The following is a 16,011-nucleotide window of genomic DNA, read 5'->3' on the forward strand; positions in this document are numbered from 1 at the left end:
CTGTACAGCTGCCAGAAGCATGAGGGAGCAGGATTTCCAGCTCCTGAAGTGAGCTGGCACTGGCTCCATTTAATTCCCCAGGCTCAGCCTCATTTAAAATGTCTAGGTGAGCTCCTGGTGCTGTATTATCTGTGGCACAGTGTTCAGCAAGGGGGAAGGGAGAGGGGGTGGAATAGATGTTGCTGAAACAGTTGGGTGCCTGCAACAACTTCTAATAACTGAACTTTCAACAACCAACTTAAGATGTGTTGGAGTGGATGACTCATTGGCTGCACTCATGGTATGGGCATTTAAATTTGCCAAAGTGGTATACTTTGCCTACTATTGCTGGATATCTGTTTAGGTATTGGCCTTCTTAATGGCTCATGTTGCTAGGATGGTGATGATAGAAGCTTGACGCTGCTCTGTCATTTGAATGTGTCTGTTTGCTGCCTCTGATGCAAATGACATTACACTGAAAAATGTGCAATGTCTCTCCCAGTCCATTTCCTTCACCCACCTATCCCAGTAATTGTGAATGAACATGCATATTTGGAAAACCCAAATAATTCAATGGGCAGGATTTTACGCGTCGGCGAGCGGGGGTGGGGCCCACTCGCCGACACATAAAATGACGTGGGGTGACATGGTTGGAGGGGGAGCTCCCGATGTCACCACAGCCCATTTAAATTGTCAGGAAGTTGGGGGCGCATAGAAATCAGCTGCACGCCCACCGACCTGTCAATGGTCCATTGAGGTCAATTAAGTAATTAAAGGACCTACCCGTCCAACGTTAAGGTTGGCGGGCAGGCCAGGAGCCTCAGCGGGAATTAGAAGAAGCATCCCACGGGCGGGATGAGGTTTCTTGTAGGTGTTAAAAAATTTTAATAAAGTTTTTGTGAAAATTATGGACATGTCCCAACGCATGTGACTTTGTCACATGAGGGGACATGTTAGGGAAATTTTATTTTTCTATTTTTAGGTTTTTTACATTTAAAGCTGATCTCCCTGAGGCTGCACTTAGCCTCAGGGAGGTGAGTGCGCTCTTTTGTGTGCGTGCGCGAAAGAGCGCACTCTCGATTTTGGTGTTCCCCCCCACCCACACAGGAAGCGCATAGCACTTCTGTTATGCAGACGTGATGCTGGGCGGGCCTTAATTGGTCCGCTCACATAAAACGACGCCTCGACCCCAATCGGGGGCGCCAACTGGAAGTGCGCCTGTGCGCACCCGCCATTCAACTTCACCCCCAAATGGGGGAAAATTCAGCCCAATATATTTTGCTCTACTTTTCAAAAAGTTAAATAAACAGCGCATTTGAACGTTGAATATGAATGTATGCAATTGAAAAACTCATTTAGAGGCTCACTGTCTTCATGCAAATCTCTTTCACAATGGCAAAAACTGCCTCCATTGCCTCATCACATCTTTTGTTGAAGATATCATTGTTGCACTAAAATCATGCATATGAGTGCTAAGCACATTTTCATGGCTTCAATGCTGCTGCACATGAGTGGTGATGAAATACTTAGTGAAGTATTATGCATGGTTCATTACAAAAGCTCATAAATAATTACAAAAATGTCTAGATTTTCCATGAATCATCTGTAGTTAATTCAATTGGTAAATGTGACAATGTTCAATATCCTCTTGAATTTCAAAAGTTCCTTCTAGTTCCTCTGTGATACTAATTAACCAACCAAACAACTAAAAAATAATACAAAACAGATTTGTTCATTCTGATTATTTTATTGAAAACCATTTGCACCATTACTATTAGATTTCTTGCATGCACAATGGAGATAGTTATAAGCTCCAAAAGTATGTGGGAGAGGAGGATAAGGATTCAAAATAATAAAAGAGAAACTGGGAATCTGAATCCAACTAGTCCACTTTTGGTTTAGCAGGGTCACGTCACCATTATATCCAATTCCCTCACCCCCTGTGGGGGAGCGGGGGGGGAAGAGGGAGGGGATGGCTGAGTTTTGGAGGTAATCAATCCACTCTCAGGACCTGGATTGCTCACTAAAATCTTTTAAGCAGGTTGCATGAGCCCATTTTAACTCATTATATTTTTTAACACCTGCAGATGCGGATTCTCAGGTCTAGTGAAGACGGCAGTTGAAAGGAGATGAAAAAGTAAGTGCATTTATTAAGCTGTCAGTGGACCTGCAGGAACAATGAACTCCCACTTAAACACACCACAATGCGATCCCAAAAATTGGTCAATATCAGCCCCCCTCCCACACCACATTCCAAAGGAGTGTTCAACCTCTCTAACCCTCCCATGATGTCAAGCTTCCCTCCTGTGATGTCCCATTCACCCCGTGCTGCATCATTCCCCCTGCGACATCTCATTTGTCCCCAGTGATCTCCCATCCACCTTCCATGATGTCCCATTAACCCCTGCAAGGTGTCCTATTCATCCCTGTGACTTGACATTTACCCCTCCGAGACGCCATATTCACCCCTGCAATGCTCCATTCACCCTCTACAAAGTCTCATTCAAACTGCCATAATATGCCATTTAACCCCCTCTTCGCCCCCACATGTTCCCCTCGGTGTCCATTATCTCCTCACGTCACCACTATATCCAATTCCCTCACCCCCTGTGATGTCCAATTCCTGTCATCTCACCGCACCCAGAACTGTACACAATAGTCCATCTGAGGTTGAACTAGTGCTCTATACAAGCACATCATAACCTCCCTGCTCTTGTACTCTATGCCCTTATTAATGAAGCCTAGAATACTGTGTGCTTTAGAAACAGCTTTTTCTATCTGTCCTGCCACCTTTAATGACTTAGGTATAGGTACACCCAGGTCTCTCTGCTCCTGCAAACCCTTTGAAATGGTGTCCTTTATTTTATACTGTCTCTCCATGATAAAATGGGGTTTTAGGGCAGGGAGGGATTCAAGAACCTGGGGGTTGGTGGGGGGGTGTGGGGGGGGCAGGTGGCATGCAAAGAAGGGGTGGTGACACCTCTGGGGGTATATTCCTTCTTTCCTGCCCTTTCTCCTCCAGACCTTTAAAAACAGCATGTTCACTCCTGTCCACCTGCCACACCAGCCATATTTTGGCATGGGCAGCATATTATTCGGCCCACTCAGCTTACTAACAAGCCTAATTAACCCTTAATTATTTATTTGCATATGGCAGGTGAGTTGCTGATTTCAGTGCCCACCTACATAGCATGTTATGGCGGGGGGTAAGCTTGGGGGTGGGTGGGAAGGTGGTGGACTAGCCACCCGACTTATTTTATGTGCCTGCCACTGAAAACATGCCCAGAGGGGACACACCATATCCAGCCCAAGTCTCCCTGTCCTTCTGAGAGTCTGCCTATGGCTGCGCCTCTTTTGTATCTCGATGTCCGGCCTCAACATGTTACAGGTAAAGATTTTGAAGAATCTAAAACATTTGTTGCACTGATTATAGACAGACTCCCCCAGGAGAATTTTGCTGCAACCCTTCTCATAGTGCTCAAGTCCGACCTGAGTTGAAATCAATTTGTTTTACTTACTTTCAAAAAGAAAGAAATATTTATATAAAATCATTAGCTGTAATTTTGTATACTTGGGGATGTGACTTACTCAAAATTAAATAAATATATATGTGAAAACTGGTACTTGATTTTCTATGCATTTTGTCCTGGGCCTCTCTCCCCATGAAAACCACATCACGTGGACCCATCTCCGGCCAGAGTTCAGTATTTTCGTCATCCTCCATTCTAAGACATTCTGTTTTATATTGAATTAAAAGAGACAGTTTAAAACATAACAACCTTATAAAGCTTTGCATTCATAACAATTGTCAAACAACTTCTCTGGCACTGTAAGTTAGCTTTTGCAATTGTGCAGTCTATTTCCTTCTGATTCTAATTATTAGTCAAGATATTTTTTATAAATATGTATTTTTTTAAAACTTTTTTGTGATTCTTATCTCTCTCTCAATCCTATCTTTCATTCCCACCGCCCCCCCCCACTCTGAATTTGATTTTTGTACTTGATTTGACATTAGACAATACTCTAACTGGCATGTTTTGGTTCAGGTTTTATGTCTTATTAATGATTTTTCAAACTGAGGGAGATATACAGTTACTTACCCTTTGCAAACACGTCCCAGATCTCCTGTACAGGGTGTTGTAGAAAACCGGCTTTCTAATTACAGTGAGCCCCAGTACAACAATCCCTTGGAAAGTTTGCAGGGAAGCACAATGAATGACTGGCTCTGTTCATTCACAGCTAAGAGCAAAATCTGTCCCAATAGTCCCATTGAATTCTGCTTTAAACTAGAATCTGTGATTGATACCTTCCCATCATTCTGAGTCTTAATCAGTTTTGTGTGCTCAGATGAAACCCGATTGAATAATGCATTGACATAAGTAAATTATGACAGTCATTATTATATATAATAAAAGACATTTGTCCTGTATTTTATTCATGATTCAGTTATATCAATAGAAGTTTAGTTGAGTTTGACCTTCTCTGGTTAAGTGATAAATTATTTGATCTGATTGACACTTGCACTCAAGGGAACATAGCAGGCACATAAGCTTTTGTAAAACACTTCTGTGCAAAGTGCAATAGACTGTTATGTTGCTTTTTGGATCCTCAAAGTGCTTGAAGTGAAGGTCACAGTAATATCTTAATGAATTCAATGAAACCAGCATTAATATAAAAAAAGCAAGGGATCTGTAGAATGTTCCTGTAAGGATTTTTTAAAAATATTTGCAAGATTTAAGAGCTTTAACCCAATAAAAAAGTGTGTTGAAAAAAGAATTTAGGGACTTAAATTCTTGTATTTTTGCCTGCACTTGATACAAATTTAAGCAGATTGTGGAACTGAACCTTTTGACATACCAAGAGATTGGCAAAGATGAGTTCATTTCTCTCTCTACTATTTGTCTTGTTAAACATTCATTCTTCAATAACTTGCATCCCAAAACTCTTGGAAATATTTGTATGCTACATGTAAATTATTTAAAATTTTAATATCGTGGCAGTTGTGAATGCAAGAGGATGACATGGAGATGGACCAGATAAAAAGAATCAAAAAAAGATTATATGGATTGTTCACGAATGTCAGCTTTGAAAGGCATCGTGTTTTAAAAAGAGTCTAGATTCAACAATAGTGGGTTACAGCATTCTCAGAATACAAACTATTATATATTTGTATAGAACCACATTGATTTTGAAAATGAATGAATATTTTAACAAATGGTGCATCCCATGAATTCTGCTCTCTCTGTAGACTCCAGGGCCAGTATATTAGGTGCCACTCAACGACAGGGTTGCATAGCCTGTACAACACAGAAACCAGCCATTCAGCCCAACCAGTATATGCCAGTGTTAAAAACAAAAACAGAATTACCTGCAAAAACTCAGCAGGTCTGGCAGCATCGGCGGAGAAGAAAAGAGTTGGCGTTTCGAGTCCTCATGACCCTTCGACAGAACTAGGTAAATCCCAGGAAGGGGTGAAATATAAGCTGGTTTAAGGTAGTGGGGGGGGGAGGGGGGGGGGGGTGTTGGGTGGGGGGAGAGAAGTGGAGGGGGTTGGTGTGGTTGTAGGCAAAAGCAGTGATAGAAGTAGATCATCAAAAGATGTCACAGACAGCAGAACAAAAGAACACATAGGTGTCGAAGTTGGTGATATTATCTAAACGAATGTGCTAATTAAGAATGGATGGTAGGGCATTCAAGGTATAGCTCTAGTGGGGGTGGGGGGAGCATAAAAGATTTAAAAATATTTAAAAATAATGGAAATAGGTGGGAAAAAGAAAAATCTATATAATTTATTGGAAAAAAAAACAAAAGGGAAGGGGAAGAAACAGAAAGGGGGTGGGGATGGAGGAGGGAGCTCAAGACCTAAAGTTGTTGAATTCAATATTCAGTCCGGAAGGCTGTAAAGTGCCTAGTCGGAAGATGAGGTGTTGTTCCTCCAGTTTGCGTTGGGCTTCACTGGAACAATGCAGCAAGCCAAGGACAGACATGTGGGCAAGAGAGCAGGGTGCAGTGTTGAAATGGCAAGCGACAGGGAGGTTTGGATCATTCTTACGGACAGACCGCAGGTGTTCTGCAAAGCGGTCGCCCAGTTTACGTTTGGTCTCTCCAGTGTAGAGGAGACCGCATTGGGAGCAACGAATGCAGTAGACTAAGTTGGGGGAAATGCAAGTGAAATGTTGCTTCACTTGAAAGGAGTGTTTGGGCCCTTGGACGGTGAGGAGAGAGGAAGTGAAGGGACAGGTGTTACATCTTTTGCGTGGGCATGGGGTGGTGCCATAGGTGGGGGTTGGGGAGTAGGGGGTGATGGAGGAGTGGACCAGGGTGTCCCGGAGGGAACGATCCCTACGGAATGCCGACAGTGGGGGTGAAGGGAAGATGTGTTTGGTAATGGCATCATGCTGGAGTTGGCGGAAATGGCGGAGGATGATCCTTTGAATGCGGAGGCTGGTGGGGTGATAAGTGAGGACAAGGGGGACCCTATCATGTTTCTGGGAGGGACGAGAAGGCGTGAGGGCGGATGCGTGGGAGATGGGCCGGACACGGTTGAGGGCCCTGTCAACGACCATGGGTGGAAAACCTCGGTTAAGGAAGAAGGAGGACATTTCAGAGGAACTGTTTTTGAAGGTAGCATCATCGGAACAGATGCAACGGAGGCGAAGGAACTGAGAGAATGGGATGGAGTCCTTATAGGAAGCGGTGCCAGTGTTTGTGCTCCACTTGAGCCTTCTCCTACCTTTCCTCATCTAAATCTACCATCCTAACCATTTATTCCCTTCTCCCTCATATGCTTGTCTAGCTTCCCCTTAAATGCATCTATACTATTGATTTCAACCATTCACTCCTTGTGGTAATGAATTCCACATTCTTACCATTCCTTGGATAAAGAAGTTTCTTCTGAATTTCCTATTGGATTTCTTGGTGACTACCTTAGAGAGGTGGCCTTTAGATATGCTCTTCCCCAAAAGAGGAAACACTGTCTCTGTATCCACCATATCAAAAACTTTCATAATTTAAAACATTTCTTTTTCTCTTACAAATTCTACAAATACCTGATTAGATTTCCTTCTTATGGTCCTAAACGTTAATTGATAAGCATCAGGGACAAGATCACAAAAATTGAGTATTGTATTTTTAACCACGACATAGTCTGCAGACTATTCTTCTGACAGACTAGTGCACACATTCATAGCTGTACCTATCAGGACACTTCCTAACATTAAGATCCAAGCATCTTTTGGCCATTTCAACTTTGCAGTTATCTTTTTAAATAAGGTGAAATACCTTTCAACTCAATCCTCTAAAATCTAGGCACGACATGAAGATTTTTGCTTAAATCAAATCCCTTAATGGAATCAGGATCATCCTCTGAATTACTATCTCCTCTTTCTTTCCTAATACTAAGTGTTTCTCTAGCCGGGGCATGCTGTCTGATTTTTTTTTCTCTCTCTTTGAAGCTCAAGCTCAAGCTTTTGCGTTTCCATTTCTTTTGCCTTTTCTTTTCCTTTCTCCCTTCTTTCTAAATCAAGTTTTTTCAGTTCTCTTTCTCTCTTCCTCCAATTCAAGTTTTTCATCTTTTTCTATCTCAAGCTGCTTCATATGCAACTGAAATTTTGCTAACTCTAGCTGTGACACATCAATTTCAGGTGTCTGCTCTTTTAATTCTGAACACTGGGTAACTACATTGATCATATCATCCATACAAAATCTTGCTTTCATTTCGACCTTTAATTTATCTGCCAATGCTCTTTGTTTGGCCTTAGTCAAGGATTCTAAATAATCCACTGTTACATCTTCTACTCCCAGAAAAGTCTTAGCAATGGTGAAAGCCATTTTTGAATTCCAACCAGTGTAATATACTTCACAGCAAATCCTGTTCCTATGCCCAGTACCTTTATGTACTCGTTTCTTTAAGGATCCACAGATCCCACTGAAATTCAAAGATTTTTAATCCCGCAAGAGCCCTCTTTGTTTATGATCCCAGCTGATGTTAATACCGGATGAGTCAGATTCCAGTGTGAAACTTGACTTGGTAGATCTTAACTTTGTGAGGAATAGTTTAGTTCCGTTCCCGGCTAACCTCATGGTGGGCTTGAGCAGACAATATGGCAAGAGGGCCATAAATCAGGTTCACGCCATTGTGAAACCAGTTTGTGATCGTCCGTTCCACCCATCAATGGTGGGTCGCGTTTCACACCGCCACACGTCAGGAACCAAACTTCAATACTTTAGCATCTCATTATAAGCCCTGCTCACCAGAATCATCTCCCCACATCAAATTTACCACCTACATGGGCGTGACTTCAGAATGGCATGCTTCACGGCTGCCTTTAAAAGGCGTGCACATGGCGAGCTGAACTTCGAGGGCAACTCAGAGGTAAGTGCACACAGCCTTGCGCAACACTCGCAAGCGTCACCCATAGGACATCAAGGAAGAGGTGCCGTGCATTCAGGGACGGTGGGGATGCAAGGGCAAGTTGCTTTTTCCCGGCTGGTTTTTTAGTGCAGTGCTGGGGCAAGTGCTCCAGTGTGGGTGAGGCTGAGGGGGTGGGGCAAGGCAGCACAGACTGAAGGAAGTACACAAGCACATGCCGGGGGTAAGAGGGGGTTGTTGGGGAGATGGGATGAGGGGAGCTGCCACGCACTTGGAAAAGCTTGTCAAAAGTGAGTATTCTTCCACGGCTGAGGCCGTTCACTGCAGCTCTATTGACGTGCATGGAGTCGGGCCTCTGAAGCTTTTCTGCCCACTCAATCAACACAAAAGCATGAATGTGCCACCAAATGGTTTGGAACTTTTCACCCATTGCTCCTCGGGGACAAGGGCTACCACGGAGGATGTGGCTGATGACACCCATGCAGTGACCTCAGAGTACCAGCGCGACGGTATAACGAGGCTCATGCTGTGACCTGGACTTGGGTGGGGCAAATGATAAGACATTTTGAAATTGAGGTTCCAGTGCCTTGACAGGTCCGGTACAGACCCCAGAGGGTGTTGTGCATCATCCTAGTTTGCTGTGCGCTACACAACCTGGCGCTACAATGGGGGAAGGAACTGGCTGAGGAGTGACATGAACACTCATAACAAGGGGCTAAAAGCAAGGAGACATTCTTGGAAGTTTATTTACAATACTGAACATATGTACAAGTGATTAACATCCGTGCCCAGGCTGTGCAACTACATCTTCTTAACCTTTCTATCCCTGCTGCTACATCTTGGTGCTCCCCCAACATCTATAGCAGAGGTAGAGGCAGCCTGCTAACTGCTACACCCTGTCTGTGATGACCTTGGCAGATGTCCTCTGGAGGGCTGAGACCTGGAGGGCCCCAGCCTGCCTTTGGTATTTTGCTGTGGGCCAGCTATAAACCCCTCGTCCTGTAGAACTGAAGCTGCAAAGTTACAGGAAGATTGGATTTGGATCGGCCAACATTCCCAGAGTCACCTCGGTGGATGGTCTCAGGGTATGGAGCTGCTAGCTGTCTTCCCTATGGGTGCCCAATGACCCTTGGCTGACTCTTTGAGGAGAAGGGGAAACTAGAGTGAGATCGAGCTACCTCACACTCCTCTTGCATTGACACTGTTGGAGGCCAACTATGGCATCAGTGAAGGAGTTCAGCCCATGCAGCAGTGCAGGACCAATGTCCCGGACTGAGGGCTCCATGGCTGCTACCATCCTGCCAGTGGTGATGTCAATGCATTGGCTTGCCAGTGTTACCACCCCGGACTGAAGGCAGACAGACCCCTGCATCATCCCTTGCAATCTGAGGAGCGCATCAGACATCCCTTCCTCATTCCTGATCCCTTCCTGTTCCCCTGATTGCCTTTGCAGCTCCAACAATTGATTGAGAACTGAGTCCAGAGGTTCGTCATCTGAATCGGACTCAGCAGAATCCTTGCCTCCAGCAATCCTCCGAGTGCCAGTGACCAAGGATGTTCCTGCCTCCTGCCTCTGCCTGCTGTGGAACAAATTGTGTGCTGTGCTCATGAGATTGTGATCCCAAGGCTGCTCTACATCTAGGTCCCAAGAAGGTGTGTATCGCTGCGCTGGTGGAGAGTGTGGGTGAGCACTACAATGGATTTTCAAAGGTGCTGCCTTCAGGGCCCTCATCCGAGGTGCTCTCGGCCTGGGGTCAAACTCAAGGTTGCCTGAGGGCCACGTGACAGATGTGCCTAGGAGAGAAAGTGGAGATTATTAGTGCTTGGCAGCTACATTAGACACAGAACAGTGGACTCAGATTCGATTTGAAAGAGGGATCATGTGATGCAGGATCCTCAAGTGGGTGTTCGTCAGTGACCGCAGGAACGGTCGACCTCCTGTCCAGCCAGCTTCAATGCCCGATTCTCGAATGGAGTGAGGACCTTGATGTCCGGCACTCTACCCCCCAGTCTGGGGCCTCTCTCATCGATCACACACCATCTTGTCCTGTACAAAACCAGATGGAGAGAGTGTGAGCAATGTGCATGCCAGGCCAAATGAGAAGGATGGCAAGAGTGCGTGTGTGTTGAGTAGAGCCATTGATGGGATGAGGAGGCAGTCTGCAGAGGGGATGAGGCTAGGTGGAAATGCCAAGATGTGTGTGAGAGAATGACTGGTGATGTCCCTTGAGCTGGCAGTGAGTGAGATGTGAGATGTGAGTGGGTGAGTTGAGATTGATGTGATAGTTGACGTATCCTGGGCAGCACAGATGAGATCATTCATCCAATTTCTGTATTGGATGGCCGACCATTTGTGTGCAGCATTTGCACTGACCACCTCTGCCATTGCCTTCCAAGCCAGAATGGTGAGACTGATGGGCCTCCTGCTGCCAGAGTAGGGGTAGAGGATTTCGCAGTGGACTTCCACGGTGTCCAGAAAGTGTCCCGGGGATGCGTCACTGAATTGGGGGGCTGCAATCTTCCTGGCTTTTGGGGACATGTCTTTGGCGGTGTGGTCCTGGGCTGTAAGGATTGAGAAGTGTGCGCAAGGCTGCATTCCAATTTTGGTTCCTGACATGAGGAAGCAGTGAGGTAACAGTGTGGCAGGCCAATCAGAGGCCACCCTCCAGCGATCCAGCATGTTTCCTATAACTGCCTAATTTATGAGGCAGGAAGGCGATGATAAGGCACAAAACCCTGTCATCGCGGCCACCAGGTAAGACATCTTTTTTCACTCGCGCTACTACACTTAGTACAAATCTGGGACGATTCTGCCCTTTGTTTTGTGTAGAAACCATGGAGGTCAGTTACTGAACATGTTCACAAGAGTCTGCCAGTGTACTTTTAACACAAAGAATGAAACTTTTATTAAACAGGAAGAAATGAACTATATTACACTAGACAAAAAGTTTGGAAAGATTTCAATACAGATATCAGAAAATGATTCAAACTCACACTATTCCTTTTATCCCAGAAAACCTTACAGACATGAAACCAGCGAAGATTTACCACCTTTTCAATACCAAGGTTTCTTGTTTAAGTTGGCTCAGTTTCAAACAGTTTTCTTCCAGCGGACTTCTGATCATTCACTAGATGTTTTTCTTCAGCTGGAATCTTCCGTGAGACACCCAAAAACCAGATTCTAAATTCACTATTACTTCAATTTTGAAGTAAACACATAGTTCCCTAAACTCAATTCCCCAGCAGGCTTGGAAGATTTCTTATTAAAGAGATTAGACCACCTTCCTGCACTTCCTGGTATACAAACACTAACTGACTGCCCTTCTGTGTTTCCCTGTCGCTCTCTGTACCTCTGGACCCCTGTCACTAGGCAATAGCACAGTTTTTTTCTACTTTTTTTACTTCACTAAACTACTAACCCCTTCGTAACCCATCTCTTCACTTCAAGAGTTGTAATACCTCATTAAAAATGCTTGTGTACAAACAGGGCCCCAGATTTTCCAGCACCCATCTCACAAAAACCTCTAAATGAAACTAAAATCAGGTTTTACCTTTCTTAACATCCAAACACAAAACATAAATGAAACTTAAAGCTATACATTGTTCCTAACACTCGCACCTTCCAAGTAATTGGTGACCGCTCTATTCTTCATAACAAAATGAAGAACTACCTCGCACTTATTTGTGTTGAACTTCATTTGCCAATCATTTGCCTATCTGTAAGTTTAAGAAATGTCCTCTTATAATCTGTTCCAGTCCTCCTCAGTATTGGCTATCTGCCCCTATTTGGTGTCATTCGCTAATTTAGCAATTGTGTTTTTTGATTCCAAAATCCAAATTGTTAATGTAAATTCTGAACAGCAATGGTCCCAGCACTGATCCTTGTGGAACACCAATCCCCATCTTCTGCTACTCTGGGGGGAGTTTTATAGTCCCCTTTGGCATATTTGTAGCTGGGGGCAGCATGTAAAATAAAATAGGTGGCTAGCCCACATCTCCTTCCTGCCCACCTCTGAGCTGTCTCCCATATTAGAGTGGGTGGGTGAGGTGTCAGCCAGCTCACCAAACCTTAGGTCTCTTGAGGCCCTTAAGTTGCCAATTGAAGATCATTTAAAGGCTTGTTTCCAATTCCACCGCCATAATATGTTGGGCAGGAGATGGCAGAAGGAAAGTGGCCACCCATTTCTTTCCCAACTTGGATAAAAGGCGAGAATAAAGTGGGGTACCTCCTTTTGGGCGGGGGGGGGGGGTTCACCTGTGCCCCTTCCAAGATTGCATCCCCCCACTTTGTGCCTCACCTCCTGGCCTCTGACCAGGAATCTGACACCTGCACGCTCCCCCTCCCCAGCCTCCCGCCCCACCTCCATGCTAGGGATCCTGATCCTTCCATGACCAAAAGCTCCAGACTTACCTTTCAGTCCAGTACTCATGGATCTTCTCTCGCGACTCCCCTGTAACACCACTGAAGTTCCAATCAGATTGGCTGTTAGCTCTCGGGGATTGGTCTTGCTGTCTCTGAGGAGTGGAAGTCCCACTCTCACCTTGTTAAGGCCACCCCCAACTTATTAACACTGTGAGGCTGCCTTTACAATGCTGGCGAGCTGCCAACTGGCTTTTCTACTGGTGGGGCGTGCAATATGTCCCCACATAAAATTCATCCCCTGAACACTTACCCTTTACCAGTCTCTGCTTTCTGTCTTGAAACCAGCTGGCAATCTATTCTGCTACTTGTCCTCTAACTCCACATTCTCGAGTGTATTCATTAGCCTACCGTGGGGAATCTTAATGCCTTTTGAAAATTCAGATAAATTAATCTACTGCATCACCATTTTCTACTCTCTATGCTATATCCTCAAAAATTTCAGTATGGCTGGTCAAGCAAGATTTTGCCTTTTGAAATTCATACTGACTATTCATTATTATATTTCTCATTTCATGATGTTTTTTTATTCTTGTCTTCTGTAAGGATTCCATTAATTATTTTTCCTACTGCTGATATTAAGCTGATTGGTCACAATTCCCTGGACATGTCCTGTTACCCTTCTTAAAAAAGGAATTACATTCGCTATCTGCCAGTCCTCTGTCACTATACCCTTTTCTAAAGAATTACTAAATATGAATAAAAATGCCTTTGCAAACTCCTTCGCCGATTCTTTTCAAATACAAGGACGCCATTCATCCCGATCTGGGGCTTTATCCTATTTGTGTCTGTTTACTCTATTCAACGTATTCCCTTTTTCACTTCAAATACACTTACCTCATTACTCATCTCATCATTCAATGTCATGTCTACCTGTTCCATATCTCCATTAAATATCGAAGCAAAATAATTATTCAATATTTTTGCAATCTCTCTATCATTACCTGTGGTATTATCTTGTCTATTCCTTCCTGGTTCTATTCCCATCACAGCCTTCCTTTTTTGATTGACATGCCTGTAAAATATTTTAATATTTTGTTTTACTTTTCTTAATAATTTACTTTCATAGTTCCTTTTTGCCTTCTTAATTGTTTTTTACTTATCTCTTATCATGCACGTCTACGCTACCTATGCGCTTAATGTATGCTTGCAGTCAAATAATCCCTTTCTTTATTCACTCATGGAGCAGAATTTTACAGCCCCGTTTTGATGGGGACAGGGCTGTAAAATGCAGCGGGCTGTTATAAATCTCATTGACGACAGCGGGAACATAAAATCCCGCTAACGTAAAATTCTTCCCATGGAGTCCCTCTTGTATTTAGTTTGTTCTTTTAGCAAAATTTATATTTCTTGCATATGTTTAAACATTGTTTTGAATGTTTCCCATTGTTTTCCTATATCGTTGTTTGCTAATATAGCTGCCTATTTCATTTTCCTAAATTCTATTCTCGGCCCTTCAACATCTGCTTTTCTCCAATCTACCAACCTGCTGTTCGTCCTACTAATGTTCTTCTCTATCATTATCCTAAAGCATATTATGGACACTGTTGCCTAGATTTTCTCTCATCTGCCTTGGTTTATTCCCCATCATTAGATCCAATACTGAATCTTCCCTTGTTGGACTTTTACGTATTGGCTTAGAAGAGTGTACTGTAAACTCCATTCCCTTATCCCCCCACCTACCTCTTCTGATCAACTCAGGGTAGTTGAAATCCCCCATGATCATTATTTTATGTTTTGTACTCAATACCCTAATTGCCTGCTTATTTTTTCTTCCACCTCCTTGCCATTATCAGGTGGTCTGTAGACTACACCTTCAGCACATTAAGTGTCACAACCTCCCCGTCAGGAAAATAGGTGCAGAGGCTTAGGGTCAGATTTTTGTGCCTCTGTCCTTGTCAGAATGAAGGCAGGAGGGATCTAAAAAGGGTGGGTAGGGCTTGATTCCCAGATTTCCACCCCCATTCCCTGTGTGCAGGGATTTCATGGCCCCGGGGCACGAATGCGGGTAATGAGTCCACACACAGCAATCACAGTGTTACTTATTCCATTGTAGGGTGGACATTTTAGACCCGCTGCTATTTTCATGGAGTTCGAGCTGATTTATCAGGAGTTGTGATTCACAGCACCTCAGAGGAGCTATGAACCAAGGAGAAAGCATTGTCTGGAGTCAGAAAACTTTTGACAAGTAAGTTTAAAAGTTGTTGCCAACTTCACGTCATAATGTAACGGTGTCTTATAAGCGAAATATCTGTATATACTCGTGTAAAAGTCAATCTCACGTAAAAGTTGATCTCATGATTTTTCACTTTAAAATAACTGGTCTCAAAAACTTGACTATTACATGACTATAAACTGTATGTTCTTAATACAGTGATTAATGATTGGGCTTTGTTTTTAAAAGATAAGTGATGATTAAATTAACCAGCATTGTGGAAGTGTTCAGGTGGATTAGTGCACTTTATCCAGTGTGGATAAAGTGCACTTCTGTGTTCAACAGTATTGAGATTAAGCTTTTCCTTTGTCATCTGGACCCAACGCTTTGATTTTTACATTGATTTAAAGTCCAAACATCTGCTGAGCCTTTGAAAAAAATCACAGATGATCATCTGTTCATGCAACTTCAAAGACTATTGTATTGAGCTCTGGAGGATTTGTTTATTCAGTTGTGAAATGGAACCTTGTTATGAATGTTTGAGTGAGTTCCAAGCCCCTAAATGGGTTTAGCTCAGCAGGAGTTACAGACGTAGCTGTGAAAAGGACTGTGTGCTTTTTTGACTATTAATAGGAATAAAGCATTTTGAAGAGGCTTTTGAATGGCTGTTTGTTTATGTTGACAGTTTCATGAGCTTTTCAAAGACTCTCCAGTATTATTATAGGGCTCATGAGTTCTGTTCCTAGAGGATATTACATGAGTGGGTATGAAGGTATGCATAAGAGCCAAAGGAGGAGGCATGGGGTATAGATTGGAAATGGGAGATTCGAGGGGATATGGAGGGTGCAAGAGGTATATGGAGGGGGTGTGGGGGTTGGGCCAGGGTGGATTGTGGATTAAGGGGCGAAGGGTGAGGGCTATGGTACCTAACACTCATTTACATAACTGGGCCAATGTCCCAGTGAATGGAAGCAGGTCTTTTAACCTGACAGCCTTGACATCCACCCACCTCAGTTCCAGTCTCAGGCTTGCTTCCAGAGATGGTCATGAAAATAGCATGCATGGGGACTACCATGTAGCAAGTGG

Source organism: Carcharodon carcharias, chromosome 14 (genome assembly GCF_017639515.1).
Source record: "Carcharodon carcharias isolate sCarCar2 chromosome 14, sCarCar2.pri, whole genome shotgun sequence".
NCBI classification, from domain to species: domain Eukaryota; kingdom Metazoa; phylum Chordata; class Chondrichthyes; order Lamniformes; family Lamnidae; genus Carcharodon; species Carcharodon carcharias.